Raw genomic sequence first — 27,680 nt, forward strand, 5'->3', positions numbered from 1 at the left:
GAACATCTATGTCTGTAAAAATGTTAGAGTACTTGTCATCTTGAATATAGCCTCCCCAAGAGAGAACAGGGTGGTATTCTAAGTATGTTTCTTTGTAACATCTTTAGCAGTAGGACAGAGCCATACATTTGAAATCTGATTTTTATGTGTGTTATTCGTTTGTCTGGTTTTACTACCTTTGCAAAAACAAAATACCCTACAGATATTTAAACAAGGTTATAATTTAGCATCTTCCCTGGATCTAAATAGTATATTATATCCTGAAATAAATGAAATGATTGCTATTAGTCTGTCTTCTGGAGCGATTTTATTGGGTATATAGGAGAGATTGATCATTCCTTAGCTTTTCCCCGGGATCTTAGAATCCTTAATTGACTCATTGGTACTTTCCTAAATCCACTGTTATTCTTGCAGCCACAGCAAAACATGCAATACCAACTGATGATAACCAAAAGGTGGTTGTATATTTATTACAAAAGCATTATGGCTCACAATATAGTATTAATCCTTTAATAGTGTTGAACCTTTATCCAGTCAATCCCAAATTTACCCACTGCATTTAGAACACTGCTATTTTAGCCTAATAAACGTCACAGCTTATCTAAGTGATAGACAAGAAAGTCTCCATAGAGACTGCCACGCTGCTAAAATGTGAAGTAATGCCTAACTTACTCCTGCAATAAACAGGTGGTCAAAACTGAAACGACCTCTTTTCAAAAAGTGCTCAAAAAGACTGATATGAGAAAGGCAATCAGTTTCTTTTTCATACAGTGCATGATTATTCAAACTAACCAGAAAAAAACAAGGTAGGAGATCAGCTAGTACTAGTTAAAACCTACAGACACCTAGTTGATTAATGATATGTAATGTGATTGTTTTTAACGCCACGGTCACACCAGAAGGTCCTCAAAATAAACATTTACTACTCACTTCACTGCAACTTCCTCCTGTTTTGCCATACACAACACCTCTGGTCTCCCCTGTGGCTAATAGTGCATGTACGGAATTTTCTTAGGTTAAAATAGCAGTGAGCTCCTTGAAGTGGCCACTTGACTTCACCAGGCTTGTTTCTCTTTTTTTTTTTTTTGTCCTCATCAACCCCAAATATCTTCTAACAGAACTGTTGAGGCTTTCACTGAATGTGTGCTGCCAAGTGTTTGACATTGGCAAAGTCGGTGTTTATTGTGCACCTCCTAAGTTCTAGGCACAATTAAAATGGCAGAAACATTCATGAACAAGACTGTTAGCTGTTTCACAGAGTTTGATCTGGTAAGACAGGTAATTAGGCATGCAATTACTATAATAAGATGTGAGAAGTACTATAATGAGGGAAGGGGAAGGTATACTTGAAAGGCTAACCCAGGGCGGGGTGCAGTGGCTCACACCTGTAATCCCAGCACTTTGGGAGGCCAAGGCGGGCGGATCATGAGGTCAGGAGTTTGAGACCAGCCTGGCCAATATAGTGAAACCCTGTCTCTACTAAAAATACAAAAATTAGCCAGACGTGGTGGCACACACCTGTAGTCCCAGCTACTCGGGAGGCTGAGGCAGTAGAATCACTTGAACCTGGGAGGTGGAGGTTGCAGTGAGCCGAGATCACACCACTGCACTCCAGCCTGGGCGACAGAGGGAGACTCTGTCTCAAAAAAAAAGAAAGGCTAACCCAGACGAGAAGGATGTTCAAGGGAGGTTGTCAGAGAAAATAGTAGCTATATAAACCAGGAAATTACATTAGCCAAGAAGAATGGAGCAAGGTATGCTGGCCAAGTGAAACAACCTGTGCAAAAGCTACTGTCAGAAAAAGTGTAGTACATTGAGGGTCTGAGAGTGTAAGTGTGGCCAAATTGCCAGGCAGAGGAGAGCACTGAGAGGTAAAGCCAGAGATGGTGGGGACCAGATTGTATTTTATGCCTATTAAGGCTTGGACTTCTTTAAGGACATTGAATGGAAAGCCATTGAAAGATTTTGACAAGGCACAGTCCTGCCCTGAAGTAACTTGGGTAGTCTAACATCAGCAGGTAATTTCAATTCCATGTAACAAAAGCCAGAATAGAAACCTGCAAACTTGCATAGGGTTCATGTAACAGTGCATGTGGTCCTACAATTTTCTCAGTATGTAAAAGTAGAAGTACTCATTTAGTAGTAGGCATCACGAGGAGAGAGAACATAATGGTTAAGTCAAAGCCAGTTATGCAAATATTTGTCACTGTGGTCCAAAGGTTTATTCCTAAGGAAACTGCTATCTATATATAAGTAAATGAGGCTTTTTGTTTAGGCTTTCATCATTTCAAAACTAATGTGGCCAAGTGCGGTGGCTCACGCCTATAATCCCACTACTTTGGGAGGCCGAGGTGGGCAGATCACGAGGTCAAGAGATCAAGACCATCCTGGCCAACATGGTGAAACCCCATCTCTAATAAGAATACAAAAATTAGCTGGGCGTGGTGGCACATGCCTGTAGTCCCAGCTACTTGGGAGGCTGAGGCAGGAGAATCGCTTGAATCCAGGAGGCAGAGGTTGCAGTGAGCCGAGATGGCACCACTGCACTCCAGCCTGGCACAGAGCGAGACTCCGTCTCAAAAAAAAAAAAAAAAGCTAATGTGAGGCCAGGTGCGGTGGCTCACACCTGTAATCCCAGCACTTTGAGAGGCCAAGGCTGGCGGATCACCTGAGGTCAGGAGTTGGAGACCAGCCTGACCAACATAGTGAAACCCCATCTCTTCTAAAAATACAAAATTAGTCGGGCGTCGTGGCACATGCCTGTAATCCCAGCTACTTGGGAAGCTGAGGCAGGAGAATCTCTTGAACCTGGGAGGCGGAGGTTGCAGTGAGCCAAGATCATGCCATTGCACTCCAGCCTGGGCAACAAGAGCGAAACTTGGTCTCAAAAAAAAAAAAAAAAAAAAAAACTAATGTGAAACCGTCCACATTGCATATTCCATCCTTTTTTTTTTTTTTTTTTTTTTTGAGACGGAATCTCACTCTGTCGCCAGGCTGGAGTGCAGTGGTGCCATCTCGGCTCACTGTAACCTCTACCTCCTGGGTTCAAGAGATTCTCTTGCCTCAGCCTCCCAAGTAGCTGCAACTACAGGCGCGCGCCAGCATGTCCAGCTCATTTTTTGTATTTTTAGTAGAGTCAGGGTTTCACCATGTTGGCCAGGATGGTCTCGATCTCTTGACCTCGTGATCTGCCTGCCTCGGCCTCCCGAAGTGCTGGAATTACAGGAGTGAGCCACCACGCCCGGCCTCATCCTTTGTTTTATACATCTCAGCATTGTTCTTAGATTAACAGTTTCTCCTCTTTTCCATTCATCTCTTACATACCTAAGTATTCTACCCTGATTTCTAAGGATAGCTCAATACTTTCTTTTTAAATATTTCATATTTGTGTAACACTTTACCTTTTCAAAGCACTTGCACCAACTATCTCATTTAGCCCTCAACTTTCCTCTGAAGCACGTGCCATAAATGATATACCATTTAACAAGAGAGGAACTGAGCAGAAAACATAAAACAATTTGGCTAGGATCCCAAGAGCAATAAGTGGTGGCAGCATAAGCTGGGCCCAGGTCATGATCCTGTGTTGTAGTCTGTGCCCTGACTCTACCTGTGACCAGCTTGTGGATCCTGCTTTGTATTTCCACAGTTCCATTCTATATTATATATTCTTGGTCCTGCTTTGCCCTACTATTAAGTTATTTAAGATTTCTTATCTCATTAGATATCAACCTCCCTAATCTTATGTAAAGTGATAGGTAGTTTAGTAGGACTTACTATTTCCTAATTAGTGTGGTTTTTGTTTCTACCAGGACATAAGATTGTGATCACCCTTGTGATGAATTCAGTAACAGTTCCACCAGAGGTAATCCCTTAGGGAACTTACACTAGACCTGTTTACCAAACAAAAGGCCCTGATATAATAAAATGCTAACATGCAAAGCCCTTGGCAATCTCCCTTCTGCCTCACCTTAATCTCACTTAGCTGCCAACCATTGTTTCAGCCACCATTTCTAACCAATCCCCATAAAACCTAGCTTTAAATGTCATGTTATTAGAGTGTGTATCCACTGTCCCTGATTGTTGCAATTTTCCACTAATCAGTTCATTCCCCTTTCTTTCTTTTTGTCTTTTGAGACAGGGTCTCGCTCTGTCGCCTGGGCTGGAGTATAGTGGCATGATCACAGCTTACTGCAGTCTCAACCTCCCAGGCTCAATCAAGATCCTCCCATCTCAGCTTCCCAAATAGCTGGAACTACAGGCGCATGCCACCACACACGGCTATTTTTTTGTAGAGACAGGGTAGCCACATTGCCCAAGCTGGTCTCAAACTCCTAGGCTGAAAGAATCCCCCACCTTGGCCTCCCAAAGTGCTGGGATTACAAGCGTGAGCCACCGCAGCTGGTCCCCTTTATTTCTTGCCAATTTTGTGTCCTGGCTCACTGTCACTTTATAACACTACTTCTATCTTAATTCTTGACAATTGCAATTTCAACATACACATGGGTCAGTAGTTTCCAAAGTACAGTCCCTGGACCACAGCAGCATCAGCATCACCAGGGAATTTAGAAATGAAAATTACCAGGCTCTACCCCAGAAACTAGGAGTGGGATCTTGCAATCTGTATTTTTTTGTTGTTGTTGTGTTGTTTTGCATTTTTTTAGAGATGGTCTCACTATGTTACCTGGACTGGTCTCAAACTCCTGAGCTCAAGCAATCTTCTTCCCTCAGTCTCCCAAGTAGCTAGGACTACAGGCATACGTCATTGCACCCACCACAATCTGTGTTTTAATTATCTTTCCATATATAAGTCTAATGCATGCTAAAGTTTGAGAACTATTAACATAAATGATCCTTCAACCAACCTGGCCTTTTGATTCCCTAAAAACTTAACAGTTAATACCTTTCACCTTCCTTAAATACTGATTCCCATCTTTTTACCAAAAACATCAACCATCTTAGTTTCAATTTCATGCATCCCTCTCTCTGACCACCTATGACCTTCCTAGCCCATTCTGTCAAATAACTACACAAATTCAGAGTTTTCATGACCATCAATAAATTGATCCTACCATCTCCCTCACCCCCTTGATTTCAGCTTTTCTCTCCTGTTACAACTTAGGTTCCATGATCAATCATAAGCATTCTCTTGAATACACCTTCAACTTCCTTGCCTCTCACTCACTTCATTGTACTCACTTACCAAAACCACCTCCTTGGCTTAATTCAGCTGTCTACCTGCTCTGCACCTATGCAGCCAAATGAAGTTGGAGAAAACAAAGTAACTAGTCTGGCCAGGTGCAGTGGCTCACGCCTGTAATCCCAACACTTTGGGTGGATCCCTTGAGGCCAGGAGTTTGAGACCAGCCTGGCCAACATGGTGAAACCCCCTCTCTACTAAAAATACAAAATTTAGCTGAATATGGTGGCACGCACCTGTAGTCCCAGCTACTTGGGAGGCTGAGGCATAAGAATCGCTTGAACCTGGGAGGCAGAGGTTGCAATTAGCCGAGATTGCACCACTACACTCCTTCCTGTTTTGGCAACACAGCGAGACTCTGTCTCAAAAAAAAAAAAAAAAAAAAGTAGTCTCACTTTATATTCATGATGATCAGAACCTTAAGAGAGCACTTAATACTACCAGCCAATCATATTATGTTTCTTCAGACCGCAATTACATCCTTCAACAGATGACCTTACTTCCTACTTGACTAAGAAAATTTAAGCAATTGGAGAACTCCCAGTTACTCCCACAACATCATTATCTCATCTTACCATATCTCCACCTATATATATACACCACCTTGCCTGTACTATATGGTTCATATCACATGCTGCAAGCACACAGAAGTCACTCAATGCAAATGTGATGAATAAAGTGAATGTATCCATTAATGAATCTATATAAATGTTTTCCCCTCTGCCTTCATTCCTGGCACTTTCTTCCTAGCACATCTACTTTCAAAACCACTTCATCACCTTTTCAGAGAAGTTTTTTTCTGATTTTCCCGAATTGCTTCCCTTTACCCTCCTGTCGATGCTTCTTGTAGCACACATCATTGCACTCTAATGCTATATTTACATTTATTTCCTTACTAAACTGTAAGCTTCTTAAGGGAGATACTGTATCTAATACACTTTTGTAATACTATCCCATCATATAATCTGGCTTCTGTGTTTTTGGTTTTGTTGAAAACAGTGAAACAGCAGACTCTTCTTCCTACTGTGTTTGGTACTGGGTTGATAAACAGCAGAGTTTAGTGGCAATTTGCCACAGAGGGAGATGCAGGCCTGGAGGACTCACTTCCTGAAGGCCTGCAGGCTGAGACTGCTACAGAGCTGATGCCAGCTGAGTCACTCTTGCATCTCAATCTCCAACTCTGAAACAGAGATGTGGATCTCTGATTAGCCTTCTCTACTGTGCTAGCTAATGCAAAGCTACCTTTGCATATGTAAGGTCTAGCAGGGGAGAACCAGGAGGTAGGCAGCAGAAGATCCTTTATAAAAGACCAAGCCTGAAATCTGAAAATCCCTGAAATTCCTTAGAAATTGATCATCTTAACTCTTTCTTTGCCAAGCCCGCATTTCCTGATTTATATCCTTGTTACAGCTGAAAGAAGCTCATCATATAAAGGTTTCTAGCACCACCATTTTCCTCAGAGGATTTTACATATGCAACCAACCTATGGATGGATTTTTATAAGAACTATACCTTGGACTTCTTGCATGAAGTTAGGAAGGTTATCTTCAGAGGCTCCAAGTTTTAATGCATTCCAGTGTTGTCAAATCCAAAAGCAATTAAATACTGTTGTGTGGTTTTGAATTATAGCCTGCTTGTTAAAATAGCTACTGTTTCCCCTAAGGACAGCCTGCATTTTTACCTGATGTCATCTGACTATGGGTCTCAAGAGAGTGGGGAACCTAATAGAACAACTGAATAAATGTAGTTCTAAGACAGTGAATTATAAGGTGATGGTGGAAGAGTGGTTACCAATTTTAGTGACCTCCGGGTAGAACAATGGAAAGGAAGTCATGTAAGCCCCAGATTGGGGGAAAAAATGAAAGTAATAATGACCAAGTAAACATTACGTCAGGGGTGATGTGGAAGACAGTGTGGCGATTCCTCAAAGACCTAGAACCAGAAATACCATTGGAACCAGCAGTCCTAGTACTGGGTATATACCCAAAGGAATATAAATCATTCTATTCTATTCTATAGAATATGAATCATTCTAACATAAATCATTCTGTTATATCATTATAAATTATATAAATCATTCTATTATACAATGATGTGTGCTACAAGAAGCATCAACAGGAGGGTAAAGGGAAGCAGTTTGGGAAAATCAGAAAAAAACTTCTCCAAAAAGTGATTAAGTTGTTTTGAAAGTGGATGTACTAGGTACATATAAAGATACATACATATTGCAGCACTATTCACAATAGCAAAGGCGTGGAATCAACCCAAATGCCCATCAGTGATAGACTGGATAAAAAAAATGTGGTACATATACACCATGGAATACTATGCAGCCATAAAAAGGAACGAGATCATGTCCTTTGCAGGGATGGGGATGGAGCTGGAAGCCATTATCCTCAGCAAACTAACACAGGAACAGAAAATCAAACACCACATGTTCTCACTTACAAGTGAGGGTGAACAATGTCAACACATGGACACAAGGAGGGGAACAACACCCAATGGAGCCTGTCAAGGGGAGGGCAGAGGGAGGGAGAACATCAGGAAATACAACTAATGCATGCTGGGCTTATTACCTAGTTGATGGGTTGATAGGTGCAGCAAACCACCATGGCACACGTTCACCTATGTAACAAACCTGCACATCCTGCACACGTACCCTGGAACATAAAATGAAATTTTAAAAAGTCAGGGGTGATATTTTGCTCATCATAGCTTTACCTTAAACCCCTGTATAGTTTCATCTGCCTTTAGAATATGCTGGCAGAAATATACTTTATTATCTGATACCCAAGTTACTACTGCAACAGGGAAACTAATTTCTACCTCACCCTAGGCTCCAAATTTCACCCCCACTGCACTGAGGGTAAACACTGAAGCCAAATGGGCCTTGATTTGGGACCCTTGTGTTCCTTTGCTCTCCCATCACCATCTGACCCCAGCGCACGCCTCATATCCACCCATCCCAGAAGGAAGCTGCCTCTAAGGACTAAGTAGTAAATCTCTCAAAGTTATTTGTGGAAAGTCCTAAGGACACAAATCAGCAACAAAATCCGTTGGGTTTTTTCCCACCTCTCTTAAAACAATCTATAGTTGCATATTTTCCTTATTTGTTCATCTCAACTTCAGCAAAAGCCTTGCAGGTTAGCCCAACCCACTCACCTAAGAAAATTTGAAACAAAATGTTACTCTCCTCACTTCAGTACAAAATGAAATGAAGTGGAACCATTTGCCTGAGGTAAATGAGTCAGGGGTAGGGGACTGGAATGCAGGACTTGATTCCTCGGTGTCCTAACTCTAACCACATTCCCTCTACTCTGCGATATTTAAGTTGTTTATTGTACTGTGAGGAGCAGGAATAGGTAAGGGAGATGGTTCACTTTTTATGTTTTTATTCAGAAACTTACATCTGAACTCTAACCCGCATGTAAGACACTCCATTTTAACTTTAGCAGGAGTAAGTGAAGATTCGTAACATATAATTTGCATCAAGCCTTGGATACAGTGACTTTTCCTGGGCCTTAAGCAAGACTATTGGCTATATATTGATAGAGAGGGCTCTTAGTAAAGAAGAGAATAAGGCAAATAGGTGTTAATACCTAATCCTAAACATTTTTAAAAGTGATCATTTAACTCCCTAATCTCTACCCATAATGTTTACAAATAAGTTCTCAGTTTTTAAACTTGACACCAGGAGCTTATATAGCTTTTCATATGAGAGACATTAAGAAATGTAGCTTTTAATTCAGGCTTACCTTTTTGCATCAGAGAGTATGAGGCCTTGAACAATGATGGCCATGTTCTCTTGGTTTTATCTGTTTTTACTTTAGTTATTAGCAAAATATATACTTTTTTTTTAAATCTAGGAATAAACAAACACAATGAATGCATTATAATGTATATTCAAAAACATATCAAAACAGCCTTACCCAACTAGTCTTGAAAAAGATAACCTTTGGGAAATCTTCCAGGCCAGTCATGACTGCTGGAAAGAAAATAAGCAAATACTTACTAAAGGGCTTTCTCCAAGCGACATATTTCTCTTAGAATTTCTAGTCTTTGGACACTGACACCTTCACCTTCATCTCAGATGACGTAGAAATTCAGCTCGGAATTCAGAAATGGATAGCTTCCAGTTCCTCTGAGAATATTCCTCAATCAACAAGTTGTCTACCTAGCTGAGGCACAGCTTCCTGGAATTAAGACTGCATAACCTAGGTTATAATTAACTCAGACTTCCTCCTCCTCTTGTACCTTGGCCATGACCTTAATCCTCACCTAGATTTCCGTCCCATCTACGGATACAAATTTGTTCTAAATTAGATCAACTGAACTCTATTCCTTTTAGCCTAAGATAAGTTGGCACTGGTGGCTGAAAGGAATCCTAAACCAATTTTAGACCATATAGTTAGACTTTAAGCATGACTCAAAAAAAGCTAGACATCTCAGTGGAGAGATAATATTGCTCAGTTTTATCCATTTTCCCTCATTAAAAAAAAAAAAACTTGGGAGGACTTTGAGAATGGTCAGTAGGATTAGAATAATGAGAGCAATTGAAGCTGTGGGAAGACTAATAGTTGATAGTGGTTTACACCTGTAATCCCAACACTTTGGGAGGCTGAGATGGGAGGATCGCTTGAGGCCAGGAGTTCACGACCAGCCTGGTCAACACAGCGAGACTTCGTCTGTACAGAAAATTAAAAATAAAGCCAGGTGTGCCTCATGCCTGTAATCCCAACACTTTGGGAGGCTGAGGCGGGTGGATCCCTTGAGCTCAGGAGTCTGAGACCAGCCTGGGCAATATGGCAAAACCCTGTCTCTACAAAAAAAATACCAAAATTAGCCAGGCATGGTGGTGTGCACCTGTAGTTCCAACTCCACAAGAGGCTGAAGCTAGAGGATTGCTTGAGCCTGGGAGGTACAGGCTGCAGTGAGCCATGATCGCACCACTGCACTCCAGCATGGGCAACAGAGCAAGACCCAGTCTCAAAAAATAATAAATAAAAACTAAATTAAAAACTTAGCCAAGGGTGATGGTGCACACCTGTAGTCCCAGCTGCTCAGAAGGCTGAGGCAGGATGATTGCTTGAGCCCAGAAGTTCATGGCTGCAGTGAGCTATAATCGTGCCACTGTACTCCAGCCTGGTGACAGAGTGAGACCTATGTCAAAAAAAGAAAGGCCAGGTTCGGTGGCTCACGCTTGTAATCCCAGCACTTTGGGAGGCCGAGGCAGGCAGAGGCGAGGCGAGGTTGGCAGTTCGAGACCAGCCAACATGGTGAAATCCCATCTCTACTAAAAATACAATTAGCCAGGCATGGTGATGTATACTTGCAATCCTAGCTGAGGCAGGCGAAGTGCTTGAACCCAGGAGGTGGAGGCTGCAGTGAGCCAAGATTGTGCCATTGCACTCCAGCCTGGGCAACAGAGTGAGACTCTGTCTCAAAAAAGAAAAACAGTAATACTAGGCTTAGTGAATTTTTTCAAAGTAATTTGGAGGCAAACAAAATGTTTACAATTCTGGGAACTGCAGCATTGATAATACACAGAAATAAAAGGAATGATAAAATGGGAGGGACTTTGGAATTTAGCTGCTTTCAACTGCATGGATTTAAAGTTAGATTTAAGTGATGATCAGTAGGTCCATTGCTGCTTACCTAAAGAGCTCAAAGCCCTATCCTATATGGTCTTGTTGGTTCTCACAACTTTACAAGAGATATGGGTCAGAGAGTAGAATCAAGAATTTTGCTGGTATGAAAGTTGAGATTTAAAGAAGCTGTTACGTAACTTCACTGACATGCAGTGTCTTCCAAAAAAGAGGAATGCCTTACCTATTACGTTAAAGAGAAAATAGAAACCATCCAGCACGAACTCCTTCAGTTTTCTCCCTTTCACTTTGAACTGATATACTTTTTTTTTTTTTTTTCTGAGACAGAGTCTTACTCTGTCATCCAGGCTGGAGTGCAGTGGCATGATCTCAGCTCACTGCCACCTCAACTTCCCAGGTCCAAGCGGTTCTCCTGTCTCAGCCTCCCAAGTAGCAGGGATTACAGGCATGTTTCACCATGCCCGGCTAATTTTTGTATTTTTAGTAGAGACGGGGTTTTCACCATGTTGGCCAGGCTGGTCTCGAACTCCTGACCTCAGGTGATCCACCCACCTCAGCCTCCCAAAGTGCTGGGATTACAGGTGTGAGCCACCGCACCTGGCCTGAACGGATCTACTTCTGATTACACCCTCTTTCTGCTGTCCCTTCCCTTCTTTCTCCTATCCCAGAGGAAAACAGGACATTCTTTCCAAAACTATCTTTCTATGTTTGCTCTTGATTCTCTTCCATTTCACTCTTCAGTGGTCTCTCCCTATTTATTCCTCATTTTCATTTGTCCATTTATTTATTTGTTCAGCAAACATTTATTATATTCTTGTTATGCATCAGATTGTGCTTCTGAAATTTTAAAAGACATGTTTCCTACCTTCAAGGGGCTCACAGTCTAGTGGAAGAGGTAGTAAAACAACTACAAATCATTCAACTGTGATACTGTGATACAGTATTTAAAGAGCAACAATAAAAGTCTACACATGATGCTCTGGTTGTGCATGTAGCAGAGCTGGGTCTGGAGCTTAACCAAGAGGACAAGAGGGGAAAGGCATTTAAACAAAGGAAACATGCACCAAAGCATGATCACACAAGAGAATTCAAATAAAATTAGTTCACTAAGGAAAGAACACAAATAATAGATGTGTTTTGAAGACAAGGGGTAAGGGAGAGTTACACCAGATAATAAAGAATCTCGAAGGTGATAAGGAATTATTAAAATATATTAAGGATGGAAGTAATATGGTCAGATTTGCATTTTAGGAAATTCAATCACATATCAAAGGAGAAGACTGGGAACTGGCAGGGCGTGGTGGCTCACGCCTGTAACCCTAGCACTTTGGGAGGCCGAGGCGGGCAGATCACCTGAGGTCAGGAGTTCCAGACCAGCCTGGCCAACATGGTGAAACCCTGTCTCTACTAAAAATACAAAAATTAGCTGGGGGTGGTGGCACATGCCTGTAGTCCCAGATACTGCAGAGGCGGAGGCAGGACACTCCCTCGAACCCGGGAGCTGAAGGTTGCAGTGAGCCAAGATCACACCACTGCACCCTAGCCTGGGCGACAGAGTGAGACTCTATCTCAAAAAAGAAAAAAAATAAAAGACTGGGAACTATTGTGTAATCTTGAAGAGAAATGGGCAATTGGAAGTGTATGGTGGTATAATTAGAAGAGGGAATATAGGCTGGGTGCAGTGGCTCACACCTGTAATCCCAGCACTTTCGGAGGCCAAGGCGGGTGGATCACCTGAGATCAGGAGTTCAAGACCAGCCTGGCCAACATGGCAAAATCCCATCTCTACTAAAAATACAAAAAATTAGCTGGGCATGGTGGTGGGCGCCTGTAATCTCAGCTACTCGGGAGGCTGAGGCAGGAGAATGGCGTGAACCCGGGAGGCGGAGCTTGCAGTGAGCCGAGATGGCACCACTGCACTCCAGCCTGGGGGGACAGACCGAGACTCTGTCTCAAAAAAAAAAAAAAAATACAAAAATTAGCCAGGTGTAGTGTCATGTGCCTATACTCCCAGCTACTTGGGAGGCTGAGGCAGGAGAATCCCTTGAACCGGGGAGGTAGAGGTTGCAGTGAGCAGAGGTCATGCCACTGTACTCCAGCCTGGGCGTCACAGCAAGACTTTGTCTCAGAAAAAAATAAAAAAAAGAAGAGGGACTATAGAAAGAGGCAAATTTCAGTGTAAAGAGGAATTTGATTTAAGGACATACAAATGAAGATGCCTAACACAGTACTGGTTATATGTGTCTGAAATTCAAGAGTGGTTAGTGCTGGAGATGTAAATTTAGAAGTGATAAGCATCTTGAGTATAGGTGAGATTGCTTAGGAAGAGTAGGTAAGCTCCATAAGGGAAAGCAAGAAATTTTTGTAGGTTTTGCTTATTGCTATACCCTCATCGCCTAGAAATGTGCCTGGCATGTAGTAAGCATTCAATATTTGAATAAATGAATGGAATAGTGAAAAAAAGGAGAGCTAAGAACATGACTCTGAGAAACATGAGCATTTAGGGTTAAACAAGAAAAGAAGCCCAGGAAGGTGTTTGAGATGGGAAGGTTAGAGAGGTAGGAGGAAAGCAGGAGAGAGTGAGGTCACAGAAACCAAGGGAGGAGAGCTTCTAGAAGATCAACAATGCTGCAAACAGATCAAATACAGTGAGACCTAAAAAGTGTTCCTTAGCCAGGCACAAGGACATGCACCTGTAGTTTCAGCTACTCAGGTGTCTGAGGCTGGAGAGTTCTAGGCCAGCCTGGGCAAGACAGTGAGACCCCACCTCTTTAAAAAATAAAAAATAAAAAAGTGTGCTAGGCCCGGCTCGGTGGCTCACGCCTGTAATTCCAGCACTATTGGGAGGCCAAGGCAGGTGGATCACTTGAGTTCCGGAGTTCAAGACCAGCCTGGCCAACATGATGAAACCCTGTCTCTACTAAAAATACAAAAATTAGCCCGGCATGGTGGCACATGCCTGTAATCCCAGCTACTTGGGAGGCTGAGGCAGGAAAATCGCTTGAACCTGGGAGGCGGAGGTTGCAGTGAGCAGAGACTGTCCCATCGCACTCTAGCCTAGGTGACAAGAGCGAAACTCCGTCTCAAAAAAAAAAAGTGTCCATTAATTTTGGCAAATAGAAAGCCATTGGTGTTTTTTTGTGACAGTAGTTTCAACGGAGATGGCAGTCAGATGATATGGGCCTAAAGACTATATGGGGCCAAGATCACGTCACTGCACTCCAGCCTGGGCGACAGAGTGAGACTCCACCTCAAAAAAAAAAAAAAAAGTACATGGAACATGGCGAGGAATGAAGACTGTGAATGTAGGTGACTCTTTTCAGAAATGTGGCTGCTTTTTGTGTGTGTGTGTGAGAAGGAGTCTCGATCTGTCACCCAGGCTAGAGTGCAATAGCAAGATCTCGGCTCACTGCAACCTCTGTGCTTCCCAGGTTCAAGTGATTCTCCTGCCTCAGCCTCCTGAGTAGCTGGGATTACAGGCATGTGCCACCACGCCCGGCTAATTTTGTATTTTTAGTAGAGACAGGGTTTCTCCATGTTGGTCAAGCTGATCTCGAACTCCTGACCTCAGGTGATCCGCCTGCTTCAGCCTCCCAAAGTGCTGGGATTACAGGCATGAACCACCACGCCCAACCTATTTTTTATATTAAATATTAAAAATATATATATTATATAATATATACGTGTGTATATATATATTTTTTTGCAGTGGAGTCTCGCTCTGTCACCCAAGCTGGAGCACAATGGTGCAATCTCGGATCACTGCAACCTCCATTTCCCGGGTTCAAGCAATTCTCCTGCCTCAGCCTCCTGAGTACCTGAGACTACATGCATGTGCCACCACACCCGGCTAATTTTTGTTTGTTTGTTTGTTTGCTTTTTGTTTTTTTGAGACGGAGTCTTGCTCTGTCGTCCAGGCTGGAGTGCAGTGGCACAATCTCAGCTCACTGCAACCTCTGCCTCCATTCAAGCAATTCTCCTGACTCAGCTTCCCAAGTAGCTGGGATTACAGGTGCCCACCACCACCACGCCCGGCTAATTTTTGTATTTTTAGTAGAGACAGGGTTTCACCAAGTTGGCCAGGCTGGTCTCGAACTCCTGACCTCAGGTGATCCGCCCACCTTGGCCTCCCAAAGTGCTGGGACTACAGGCGTGAGCCACCGTGCCCAGACTAATTTTTGTATTTTTAGTAGGGACGGGGTTTCACCGTGTTGGCAGGCTAGTCTTGAAATCCTGACTTCATGTGATCCGCCCACCTCAGCCTTCTAAAGTGCTGGGATTATAGTCATGAGCTGCCATGCCCAGCCCCAATATTTAAATTTTTTAAAAATCTTGGCCGGGCATGGTGGCTCATGCCTGTAATCCCAGCACTTTGGGAGGCCAAGGTTGGCAGATCACCTGAGGTCAGGAGTTCAAGATCAGCCTGGCCAAGATGGCAAAACCTGTCTCTACTAAAAATACAAAAAAAATTAGCTGGGCAAGGTGGCGGGCACCTGTGGAATCGCTTGAACCCAGGAGGTGGAAGTTGCAGTGAGCCGAGATCGTGCCACTGCACTCCAGCCTGGGCGACAGAGTGAGACTCCATCTCAAAAAAAAAAAAAGGTACATGGAACATGGCAAGGAATGGAGACTGTGAATGTAGGTGACTCTTTTCAGAAATGTGGCTGTTTTTTGTGTGTGTGTGTGAGATGGAGTCTCGCTCTGTCACCCAGGCTAGAGTGCAATGGCGAGATCTCGGCTCACTGCAACCTCTGCCTCCCAGGTTCAAGTGATCTCCTGCCTCAGCCACCTGAGTAGCTGGGATTACAGGCATGTGCCACCACGCCCAGCTAATTTTGTATTTTTAGTAGAGACGGGGTTTCTCCATGTTGGTCAGGCTGATCTCAAACTCCCGACCTCAGGTGACCTGCCTGCTTCAGCCTCCCAAAGTGCTGGGATTAAAGGCGTGAGCCACCACGCCTAACCTATTTTTTATATTAAATATGAAACATATATTTTTTATATATATATATATATATATTTTGCAATGGAGTCTCGCTCTGTCGCCCAGGCTGGAGCACAATGGTGCAATCTCAGATCACTGCAACCTCCACTTCCCGGGTTCAAGCAATTCTCCTGCCTTAGCCTCCTGAGTACCTGAGACTGCAGGCATGTGCCAGCCACCATGCCTGGCTAACTTTTGTTTTTTGTTTGTTTGTTTGTTTTTTGTTTTTTTGAGACGGAGTCTTGCTCTGTCGTCCAGGCTGGAGTGCAGTGGCACGATCTCAGTTCACTGCAAACTCTGCCTCCGTTCAAGCAATTCTCCTGACTCAGCCTCCCAAGTAGCTGGGATTACAGGTGCCCGCCACCACCACGCCCGGCTAATTTTTGTATTTTTAGTAGAGACAAGGTTTCACCAAGTTGGCCAGGCTGGTCTCGAACTCCTGACCTCAGGCAATCCACCTGCCTTGGCCTCCCGAAGTGCTGGGATTACAGGCATGAGCCACCGTGCCCAGACTAATTTTTGTATTTTTAGTAGGGACCGGGTTTCACCACGTTGACAGGCTAGTCTTGAAATCCTGACTTCAGGTGTTCCACTCACCTCAGCCTCCTAAAGTACTGGGATTATAGTCATGAGCTGCCATGCCCAGCCCCAATATTTAAATTTTTAAAAAACCTTGGCCGGGCATGGTGGCTCATGCCTGTAATCCCAGCACTTTGGGAGGCCGACGTTGGCGGATCACCTGAGGTCAGGAGTTCAAGACCAGAAAAACCCATCTCTACTAAAAATAAAAAAAAAAATTAGCTGGGCGAGGTGGTGGGGCCTGTAATCCCAGCTACTCTGGAGGCTGAGACAGGAGAATCACTTGAACTGGGAAGTGGATGTTGCAGTTAGCCGAGATCGTGCCACTGCACTCCAGCCTGGGCGACAGAATGAGACTATGTCTCAAAAAAAAAAAAAAGTCTTCCCTTTACTTCATTCTCAAGCTACTGACTTATCTTTCATTACTCTTCCCTATAAGTGAATGGTAGGGTATGTGAGCGTATTTTGAATCCTCTTTCTTCTGTTGGTTCTCCTAATATTTCCCAACTATTTATATTCTGACCTAATCATTCATTACTTATCTCTGCCTCCTTGCCTTCTCGTTCACACCCTACATTTAATACAATCAGCAAATCAGCAAATCCTTACCCTTTTTTTTCATTTTTTAGAGCCTACAGCTATTGTACCATCTATCTTCAAAATGTATCCTGAATCTGACAATTTTCCATCACCTCAACACTACCACCCAAGGCCCAGACACCATCTTCTCTCACCCAGACCACTGCAATAGCCTTCTGACTGGTCTCCCCACTTTCACCCTTGCCTTTCTATTGTTTATTCTTGTTTTGTTGTTGTTGAGTCAGAGTCTCACTCTGTTGTCCAGGCTAGAGTGCAGTGGCATGATCTCAGCTCACTGCAACCTCTGCCTCCTGGGTTCAAGCGATTCTCCTGCCGCAACCTCCTGAGTAGCTGGGATTACAGGCATGCCACCACGCCCGGCTAATTTTTATATTTTTAGTAGAGACGGGGTTTCACCATGTTGGTCAGGCTGGTCTCGAACTCTTGACCTTGTGATCCATCCGCCTTGGCCTCCCAAAGTGCTGGGATTACAGGCGTGAGCCACCGCGCCCGGCCTATTGTTTATTCTTAAACCAGCAGACAGAGTGATCCTTTCAAATATTAAGTCATATTTTGTCGGTCTTCAGAAACTTCCAATAGCTTCTCCTATCATTTTGCATTCTCGTATGCTCTGAAACCATCACCACCACAGACGTCCCTCATCTAGTTTCCTACCACTCTTCCTCCAGCCACACTGGCCTCGTCACCTCCAAACACACTTCACCTCGGGGCTTCTGCATTTGCTGTTTTATGCTTGGAATGCTTTTCCCTCAGACATCATTTGGTTTATTCTCATTTCCTTCAACGCTCTGTTCAAATAGCCCCTTAACCCAAAGTCTGGCCACATTTTATAAACTATTGTACCTCAGCCGCTCCCAAGTCTCTACTTTCTATCCTGCTTGCATTGCACTACTCACCACCTGGCTTGTCCTAGTTATTTATTTATTGTCTGGTTCCCTTCACTATACTGTGAGCACCCACAAAGCATACCTACCAAGAGCACCTCGCCTAAAGGAGCAGAGATAAAGATAGCCAGAGGCCAGGCGCGGTGGCTCACGCCTGTAATCCCAGCACTTTGTGAGGCTGAGGCAGGCGGATCACGAGGTCAAGAGATTGAGCCCATACTGGCTAACATGGTGAAACCCCATCTCTACTAAAAATACAAAAGTTAGCCAGGTGTGGTGGCACGTACCTGTAGTCCCAGCTACTTGGGAGGCTGAGGCAGGAGAATCACTTGAACCCGGGAGGTGGAGGTTGCAGTGAGCCGAGATCGCGCCACTGCACTCCAGCCTGGTGACAGAGCGAGACTCCGTTAAAAAAAAAAAAAAAAAGATAGCCAGGAAACTATTCCTGCCCTTGAGGAACCCACACCTCAGTGAGTCATATAACCTAACAAGTAATTAGAATGGAAATACTCAAAGCAGTTGGATGCCACAGGCTGAGGCCCTGGGGAACCATGTGGTTTGGGTGGCAGTTATGGCACTTTTCAGCCTGGGTGATAGTTAAAACTATGAGTTCACTCTAAGAGAATGTGAGAAATGAGAAACACTCAGGAGACACCAGTGTTTAAGAGGCGAAGGACAAAGAAAGGAGGCTGAGACGGAATAATCAAAGAGGGGAAGAAGAGCTGGACCAGTAGGTCCTCAGATGGCGGAGCTCCTAGATTGCCTTTATCGAATACTACCAATAATCATGGCAGTGGACATTTACTAACAATTCTCTACCCGTCAGTTACTGTTGTAAGCACGTTCCATATTTTCACACATAAAGCCTCACAACAACCCCAGGAGTTAGGCACTAGTATAACCTCATTATACAGATGAGGAAACTGATTCACTCACCCAAGTGCACACACCTAATAAGAAATAAAGATTTGGGCCAGGCAGGGTGTCTCATGCCTGTAATCCCAGCACTTTGGGAGTCCACGGCGGGTGGATCACTTGAGGTCAGGAGTTGGAGACCAGCCTGGCCAACATGGTGAAACCCCATCTCTACTAAAAATACAAAAAAAAAAAAAATTAGCCAGGCATGGTGGTGCTTGCCAATAATCCCAGCTACTCAGGAGGCTGAGGCAAGAGAATCACTTGAACCCAGTAGGTAGAGGTTGCAGTGAGCCAAGATCACGCCCCTGCCCTCCAGCCTGGGTGACAGAGCAAGACTCTGTCTCAAAAGATAAATAAATAAACAAACAAACAAATAAAAATACAAAAATTACCTGGGCATGTTGGCAGGTGCCTGTAATCCCAGCTACTCCGGAGTCTGAGGCAGGAGAATCACTTGAACCTGGAAGGCAGAGGTTGCAGTGAGCTGAGATCGCACCACTGCACTCCAGCCTGGGTGACGGAGCGATACTTCATCTCAAAAAAAAAACAAAAGAAAGCTTTGAACGCAAGCAATTTGAGCTTGCTCTTAATCATTACATTGTTATCCATAAGACCACACTCTGCCCACTCTCCATGCTTCTTCATATTTTCTTGACCCTATTAAGGGTCATGTGCTGTTCTGGGCTATGGGTATACAGCAGTGAAGCAAAGCCCCCTCCCTTCATGGAGCTTATATCCTTGTAGGGGAGACCGACATTAAACAAGTAAACAAATCTACGGTAATAAGTGCTGTGAAGAAAAATGAAGTAGTATAAGGTATCATGAATGATAAGTGGTGACCTCTGAGGAAGTGACATTTAAACAGAGATCTGAAGGAAAAGAGGGAGTGAGCCAAGAGGTTATCTGGAGGAAGAACATTCCAGGCAGAAGGAACAGTAAGTGCAAAGGCCTTAAGGTATAAGTGTGCCTGACGTGTTCCAGGAACTCCAAGGAGGTCAAAGCAAAAAGGGATACGACGAACTAGGGGGAGAGAGGCAGGAGGTAAGCTTTCAGAAAGCTATGAAAGGTTTCCAGGACATGCTGCTAAATGAAAAGATTAAATTACTCAGCATAGTAGCTTGTGTGGTATAATCACATTGATTAAAAAGATATATGTGTGTGTGCTTATGTGTATATGCATACATACACATATATAGATAGGTATACATACATACTTATTTATAGTCTGAAATATCAGACAACAAAGTTAACAGTGATTACCTTGTAGGAGTTAGACTACAGTTGAAGAGAAGGAAGGGATATTTAGACTTTTTATTTCATTTTATTTAGTTTTTGAGAAGGAGTCTCCCTCTGTCACCCAGGCTGGAGTGCAGTGGTGCAATCTCAGCTCACTGCAACCTCCGCCTCCCAGGTTCAAGCGATTCTCCTGCCTCAGCCTCTCAAGTAACTGGGACTACAAGCGCCCACCACCATGCCTGGCTAATTTTTGTATTTTTAGTAGAGATGGGTTTTCACCATGTTGCTCAGGCTGGTCTCGAACTCCTGAGCCCAAGAGATCCGCCCGCCTCGGCTTCCTCGGCTGGGATTATAGGTATGAGCCACTGCACCCAGCCTAGATTTTCTGTCTTGTATTTTTCCATAGTATTTGTAACTTCTTGCATATCCTACCTTTATAGTAACCAAAAATTAGCTTACAAAAATCAACATTTTTTTTTTTGAGATGGAGTCCCACTTTTGTCACCTAGGCTGGAGTGCAGTGGTGTGATCTCAGCTCACTGCAACCTCTGCCTCCCAGGTTCAAACGATTCTCCTGCCTGAGCCTCCCAAGTAGCTGGGATTACAGGTGCCCGCCACCACACCCGGCTAATTTTTGTCTTTTTAGTGGAGATGGGGTTTCACCATGTTGGCCAGGCTGGTCTCAAACTCCTGAACTCAGGTGATCCACCCACCTTGGCCCAAAATCAACTCTTAACCATGTGTTAAGGGACTCCAGCTAAAGCCCCTTCTCCTTCTTTTTGCAGCTGAGCTTCCTGAAACAGTTTCCTACACATGTTCCTCCTTGCCTTCCCCATTTTCTTCTTAACCAAATGCCATCTGATTTAGACTTCACCTTTCCCCTACGCCTACTCTTCCTGGGAACACCTGTGACTTCCCTCTGACTATAACGAACACTCGCAGTCCTCTTGCTTCTTGACCTCTCTGCCACATTTGACATTGTTTACAGCTCCTCTGAAACGTTCTCCTTTGCTTTCCTTCTTGCCCCCTTTTACCTTCCTGAGCTGCTTTCTCAGTCTCCTTTCATTGGCTGCTTTTTATAGCCCATCCCACAGACCTGGGTTTCTTCTGGTTCCAGTCTTAATGCCTTTGCCTCTGTGTGCTACACATACTCTTTTGTGTGGTCCATGCCCATAGTTTCAACTACCATCTCCATGCTTCCAAGTCCCAGATCTGTATTTTTAGCCTTTTTTCCTGAGCCCCTGTCCAGTGTACCAACCTGCTTGTTAGACAGCTCCACCTGCAGATCTCACAGACATCTCAACTCAACTGTTCCAAAACCAAAGTCATCATCTCTAATTAAAAACATCTGCTTCCTCTTGTTCTCTTTAACTTACTTGGTGGTACCACCATCTGCCCTATTGACCCCATCTAGCAACCTGAGAAAAGACCTTTTTCTTTATTTCCTGTATCTAAATGGACAACAAAAGTGATTCTATTTGCTAAATATCTCAGCAATCTGTCTTCATTCCTACATCTTCACTGTCACTGCATTCATTACCAATGATCTGGACTACTGCATATGGATATATGAGTCTGAACCCCTAGGAAGAGACCAGAAATATCCTAACTACATTTTCTGCCTCTATTATCACTACCAGCCTTATACTCAGCTGCCGAGGGATGTGGTACAAATTCTATCATGTCGGTTCCTGCTCAAAATTTTTCAAATGTTTCCTAACCTTTATAGAATAAAATTCAAACTCCTTAATATGCTCTGGCCAGTCATCTTCTGACACTTTCTCACATGTATCTTTTTTTTTTTTTTTTTTTTCCAGACAAAGTCTCACTCAGTCTCCCAGGCTGGAGTGCAATGGTGTGGTCACGGCTCACTGCAGCCTCAACTTTCCAGGCTCAAGGGATCTTCCCACCTCAGCCTCCCAAGTAGCTAGGACTAGAGGCACATAACATCACATCCGGCTAATTTTTTCATTTATTTTTTGTAGAAACGAGGTCTCGCTGTGTTTCCCAGGCTGCTTTTGAACTCCTAGGCTCAAGTGATCCGCCTGACTCAGCCTCCCAAAGTGCTGGGATTACAGGCATGAGCCACCTGCCCAGCCACCCACATATATCTTTTTTGTTGTTGTTGAGGCAGAATCTCAATCTCAGCTAACTGCAACCTCCGCCTCCTAGGTTCAAGCAATTGTCGTGGAGCTGGAATTACAGGCGTGCACCACCACACTCAGCTAATTTTTTTATTTTTAGTAGAGACGTGGTTTCGCCATTTTGGCCAGGCTGGTCTCGAACTCTAGCCTCAGGTGATCTGCCCGCCTCGGCCTCCTAAAGTGCTGGGATTACCGTCGTGAGCCACTGCACCCCGCCACATATCTTATGTTTAAATAATACCGAAGTACTCTTTGTTTCTCAAAAACCCCATGCCTTTTCCTGCTTCTGTGAAAGTTTTATGACGTAGCACCTTTGTATCTCCAGCTCTAACGTAGTACCTGGTACAAAGTAGGTGCTCAACAAATGCTTGTTGAATAAATAAAAGGACAAAAGAAAATCAGAAAGCACAAAGGTTGAAAGTAAGGACACTGACCAGAAGACTACTATGAGAGTACAATTTGGAGTAATCAGGAAGAGAAGGAAAGAAAATGCTTTAGTGTAACATTTCCTTCAAGCTTCTACAAGGTGAAACAATCATAATCAAATAATAATTACTCCTGTAATTAGTCTCTTTGAAAAATATGAACTTTTGTCATTGGTACAATTTCAAATGGGGACTGCTTAAGTGATTTTAAATAAAATGTTTCTTAAAAACACACACACACACACACACACACACAAACCCAAACAGCCCAGGACATGACATGTAACTGCCAAAATCCTGACAAAACATGACCCTTTGGGTATAAATCCCAAGGTCCAAGAGTGCATCTGGGAAGAGTCATTTATTTTGCAAACATTAATTGGGTGGTATAGACACTGTTCAGCACAGGGGATAAAATGATAAGTAATACACGGTTTCCTGTCCTCAAAGAGCTCATGGTCCAAGAAGCATCTAGCCCTTGCCTTTGCGCAGAACTCTACTGAATTCTTTTCTTTTTTTTCGAAATGGAGTCTCACTCTGTCGCCAAGTCTAGAGTGCAGTGATGTGATCGCAGCTCACTGCAACCTCCGCCTCCCAGGTTCAAGCGATTCTCCTGCCTGGGCCTCCCGAGTAGCTGGGACTACAGGCATTCACCACCATGCCTGGCTAATTTTTGTATTTTTAGTAGAGACGGGGTTTTGTCATGTTGGCCAGGCTGGTCTCGAACTCCTGACCTCTTTACAGAAAGCCAGATGCCTATGCTAGGGTTGTATTTAAAGTCTTTTTAGGCTGGGCACGGTGGCTTATGCTTATAATCCCAGCACTTTGGAAGCCGAAGCCGAACTCCTGACCCGCACTTAAGGTCGGGAGTTCGAGACCAGCCTGGTCAAGGTGGCGAAACCTTATCTCTACTAAAAGTACAAAAATTAAGGCTGGGTGCAGTGGCTCACGCCTGTAATCCCAGCATTTTGGGAGGCTGGGATGGATGGATCACTTGAGGTCAGGAGTTCAAGACCAGCCTGGCCAACATGGTGAAACCCTGTCTCTACTAAAAATACAAAAATTAGCTGGGCTTGGTGACACACACCTGTAATCCCAGCTACTAGGGAGGCTGAGGTGGGAGAATTCCTTGAGCCCGGAAGGTGGAGGTTGCAGTGAACTGAGATCACGCCACTGCACTCCAGCCTGGATGACAGAGCGAGACTCTGTCTCAAAAAAAAAAAAAAGTACAAAAATTAGCCAGGTGTCGTGGTGGGTGCCTGTAATCCCAGCTACTCAGGAGGCTGAGGCTGGAGAATCGCTTGAACTCTGGGGCGGAGGTTGCAGTGAGCCGAGTTTGCACCACTGCACCCCAGCCTGGACAAGAGTGAGACTCTGTCTCAAACAAACAAAAAAGTCCTTTTAGTCATAGGAATAGCTATATATAATTTATTTTTTTGAGATGAAGTTTTGCTCTTGTTGCCCAGGCTGGAGTGCAATGACGCAGTCTTGACTCACCGCAACCTCTGCCTCCCGGGTTCAAGCGATTCTCCTGCCTCAGCCTCCCAAGTAGCTGGGATTACAGGCATGCGCCACCACGCCCAGCTAATTTTGTATTTTTAGTAGAGACAGAGTTTTCTCCACGTTGGCCGGGCTGGTTTCGAATTCCCAACCTCAGGTCACCCGCCCACCTCGGCCTCCCAAAGTGCTGGGATTACAGGCATGAGCCACCACGCCCGGCCAATATATATAATTTTTTTTTTAAAGCTCAGAAATGGAAATTCACGGATTCAGGGTAAAATGCAGCCATTGCTTCCTTAATTAGAAGAGTGTTTTTGTGGAAGAGTAATGGACTGTACCCTTCTTTCCCCAGAAAAAAAGCAGCACCTGAGGATTCTGAACAGTTCTCTGCTCAGTGATGATCAAGCCTTCCTTTGGACAAGCTTAAATAACTCAGCCACTGTTCTTTGTTGCAGGACTTTGGGACTACTGATGCAATGTGTCCACTTGGGGGCCCTTTGGAGAAAAAATTGCTAATTTCAGAGGGGCAGCCGCACCAATGGTTAAGGAAATCCCTGGGGAGAAAATGTTTCTGTCTGGATTAGAGAGGAGACATTTTATTTACTCATTCAATCTTCATGATAATCTTGTGAAGCTGTAATTAATATCCTTATTTTTGCAGATTAGGAAACTAAGACGTACTGAGGCTGGGTGCCTGGTTCAAGATCATATAGCTAACATTATTGGACATGCAAATCAAGCCCAGATTTGTGACTCTGAGCTGATGTTAATTCTGTCACAATATTGGTTCTCAAGATAAATCTTTCCAGGTGAGGGGGAAAGGGAATAAATATCTAGAAGTCCCCTTAAACAGAAGTAATTAATTCGTTTGCAGAAATTGGCAAAATTTGGGGTTCCCTTCTTAAAAGTTTCCTTCTGTCACTTGGAAAAAATTTAAAATATGTGCATTAGGTTGACAAAGATCAAAAAAGTTTAAAAAAAAAACCCTTTTTGGAATGCTGTGGAGAAAGGGGCACTTTTATTTATTATTTATTTTATTTTATTAATTAATTATTTTTTTTCTTTTTCTGAGACAAGGTCTCATCTCACTCTCTTGCCCAGGCTAGAGTGCAGTGGCCTGATCTCGGCTCACTGCAGCCTCAGCCACCTCAGCTCCACTAGTAGCTGGGACTACAGGCACATGCCAAGTTTTCCAGGCTGGTCTCAAACTCCTGAGCTCAAGATCCTCCCATCTCAGCCTCCCGAAGTCCTGGAATTATGAAAGAGGCACTCTTTTTTTCTTCTTCTTCTTCTTTTTTTTTTTTTTTTTGAGACACTCTTCTCCGTCTTCCAGGTTAGAGTGCAGTGGGGTGATTTTGGCTCATTGCAACCTCCACCTCCCCGGTTCAAGTGATTCTGGTGCCTCGGCCTCCCGAGTAGCTAGGACTACAGGTGTGTGCCACCACACCAGGCTAATTTTTCTATTTTTAGTAGAGACGGAGTTTTGCCATGTTGGCCAGGTTGATCTCGAACCCCTGACCTCAGGTGATTTGCCCACCTCTGCCTCCCAAAAGTGTTGGAATTACAGTCATGAGCCACTACACCCGGCCAAAAGGCACTCTAGAACATTGCTGGTGGGAGTATGAATTAGCATAACCTTTACCGGGGACAACTTGGCACTGTCTATTAAAACTACAAATGTACATACCTTTTGACTCAGCAACTGCTCTTCTAGAAATCTATACTACAGATACATTTGAACATTTGCAAAATGACGTATATTAAAGGTTATGCACTGCAGCATTGTGTGAAATACATGCAACAGATTGGAAACAACTCAAGTGCCCACCGATAGAGAACTGATTAAAGTAAGCTCTATCTCTATTCCATACAGCCCCAATAATGAGGAAACTGTCTACTTATAGTAATATTTCCAAGATATAAGTGAAATAAGCAAGATTCAGGAAATTGGTTTGATATGCTTTTATTTATGCAAAAACTTCTATATGTGTATGCTTTTGTAGGCATAGACTATGTATGTAAGAATATACAATAGACTGATAACAGTTACTCCTACTAAAGGGTAAGTAATATTACTGAGGTTGGGGAGAGGATGATTCAGAGCAAAAATAAAGTGAGGACTTTAAGGACTTTAATTCCTTTAATTTTTTTTTTTTTTTTTTTGAGATGGAGTCTTGCTCTGTCGCCCAGGCTGGAGTGCAATGGTGGGATCTAAGCTCCCTGCAACCTCTGCCTCCCAGGTTCAAGCGATTCTCCTGCTTCAACCTCCCAAGTAGCTGGGATTACAGGCACTTTCCACCACACCCGGCTAATTTTTGTATTTTTCATAGAGATGGGGTTTCACCATGTTAGCCAGGCTGGTTTCAAACTCCTGACCTCATGATTCGCCCGCTTTGGCCTCCCAAAGTACGGAGTGAGCCACCACGCCCGGCCTCCTTTTAAATTTTTTTTTTTAATTTTTTTTTTTTAGAGATGGAGTCTCACTCTGTCGCCCAGGCTGGAGTGCAGTGGTGCGATGTCGGCTCACTGCAACCTCCGCCCCCCGGGTTCAAGTGATTCCCCTGCCTCAGCCTCCCGAGTAGCTGATTACAGGCACCCGCCACCACACCCGCTAATTTTTGTATTTTTAGTCGAGACGGGGGTTTCACTATGTTGGCTAGGCTGTTCTTGAACTCCTGACCTCAGGTGATCTGCCCAGCTCAGCCTCCCAAAGTACTGGGATTACAGGCGTGAGCCACCGTGCCCAGCCTTAAATTTTTAACCATATGAATGTATTAGGTATTCAAGAAAAATATGTTGAATGAAAATTTAAAATAAAAAATAAGTAAAGCACATCGAATTTAAGGTACCTAATGTGTAAGGCACAGAATGTCTTTTTTTTTTTTTTTTTTTGAGACGGAGTCTTGCTGTCGCCCAGGCTGGAGTGCAGTGGCGCGATCTCGGCTCACTGCAGGCTCCGCCCCCCGGGGTTCACGCCATTCTCCTGCCTCAGCCTCCCGAGAAGCTGGGACTACAGGCGCCCGCCACCTCGCCCAGCTAATTTTTTGTATTTTTAGTAGAGACGGGGTTTCAGTGTTAGCCAGAATGGTCTCGATCTCCTGACCTCATGATCCGCCTGCCTCGGCCTCCCAAAGTGCTGGGATTACAGGAGTCGTAATGTCTTTTTATGATCAGCAGGATGGTTAACGGATATTTGGTGTCAGACCCCAGTGAGTTTTAGCACTTCTACTTACTAGCTGTGTGACTTTAGACATTATTCTAAGCCTCAGTTTCCCCATATGTAAAATCAAACTTATAGAATTGGAGAGAATTGAATGCACATAAAGCACTTAGGCTCACAGAAAGCACTGAAAAATGTTATTATTAATATTTTCGCCCTAAAATCTCCAACAATAAACCAAATTCTGACTTGCTCTGGCTCCTTTTGGACTAGTCTAGAGGCAAAGAGACAAACTATATGATTTCTCAAGGAGTTTTTCTGCTCAGAGGCTTGAGTCTGGGGACTCCACACAATATTCGAAGACATTCTTCCTTCTTTCTGCTGCCTTGCAACCTGCAGACCTCCCACCTGTGTTAAATGAAGAATGCTTGAAGTGAGGTTACTCAG

General features: G+C 43.8%; 2 long non-coding RNA genes across 3 annotated transcripts in view; one reads left to right on the forward strand and one right to left on the reverse strand.

Moving 5' to 3' along the window:
• LOC130540615 (uncharacterized) overlaps positions 1-9,248 on the reverse strand; it is a 37,548-nt gene extending 28,300 nt beyond the window's left edge. For both annotated transcript variants that reach the window (XR_010113495.1, XR_008954613.1), the window contains exons 1-3: positions 9,210-9,248; positions 8,953-9,059; positions 7,774-7,857 (exon numbers count right to left, since the gene is read on the reverse strand). This is a non-coding gene — a long non-coding RNA (uncharacterized LOC130540615). The remainder of the gene's footprint in view (positions 1-7,773; positions 7,858-8,952; positions 9,060-9,209) is intronic.
• Positions 7,841-27,485, forward strand: LOC129393415 (uncharacterized). Its single transcript, XR_008620273.2, has 2 exons — positions 7,841-22,674; positions 24,426-27,485. It is a non-coding gene; the product is annotated as an uncharacterized LOC129393415 (long non-coding RNA).
• The last annotated feature ends 195 nt before the right edge of the window (positions 27,486-27,680 follow it).

The sequence above is a fragment of the Pan paniscus genome, chromosome 9, assembly GCF_029289425.2.
Source record: "Pan paniscus chromosome 9, NHGRI_mPanPan1-v2.0_pri, whole genome shotgun sequence".
Lineage (NCBI taxonomy): Eukaryota > Metazoa > Chordata > Mammalia > Primates > Hominidae > Pan > Pan paniscus.